Source organism: Arvicanthis niloticus, chromosome 7, assembly GCF_011762505.2.
Source record: "Arvicanthis niloticus isolate mArvNil1 chromosome 7, mArvNil1.pat.X, whole genome shotgun sequence".
In the NCBI taxonomy this organism is placed as follows: Eukaryota; Metazoa; Chordata; class Mammalia; order Rodentia; family Muridae; genus Arvicanthis; species Arvicanthis niloticus.
In genome coordinates this window covers 14430869-14431640 of record NC_047664.1, presented here as the reverse complement: position 1 = coordinate 14431640, position 772 = coordinate 14430869, and positions in this window count along the sequence as shown.

Sequence of the window (772 nt, the reverse complement as noted above, 5' to 3'; positions counted from 1 at the left end):
GCGTGCGCGCGGCCGGTCTTAAAATGGCGTGCTGGGGGCGTGGCTACCCTGGGGACCTCCTCCCACCTCATCCCTATGGGCTTTCAGACCCCCTGAAGGATGATTTGAAAACAAAACTGAGAGAAATAAGCTCTGTGAGGTTTACTGATTGGTTCTGCAATCCGTTTGCTTGCTGTCTAAGGATGGATCTTTAACCCCTAAGCTTAGTTAACAATAGCTAAAATTAGGACGAGTACAGAATCATTTAATCTCCATTTAAAGATTCATTAAATCTTTAATAGCCAGTTTTTGGTTTTTTTTTTTTTTTTAGTATTGAGGTTGCTCTCTTCCTAGGGCCAGGGTGTTAGACCAGAATTTAACGTTCTCCCGCAGCTTAGAACAGACCACTCCAGACCAAACGGTTCCAAGGGGAGGGGTTTATTCAGGAGATAGGGCAAAGGTGGGGGGAGAAGATGGAAGAAGAGAGAGGGAGAAGAGAAGTAGAGGCCGGCCATGACCACGTGGAGAGAGGGGGAAGGGAAGGGGAAAGGGGACAGAGAAGCTAGAGGCAAGAGAGCAAGAGATTAAGAGAGAGGGGAGTGGGGCAAGCAGCCCCTTTTATAGTGGGCCAGGCCTACCTGACTGTTGCCAGGTAACTGTGGAGGTGGAGTTTAGACAGAATACTAACACAGAGGACTCCCAAGAATCACACAAAAATCTTATCATAACTTGATGTGGTGGCCTACACCTTTATCCCAATATTCTTGATAGGCACAAACAGACAGACCTGTGA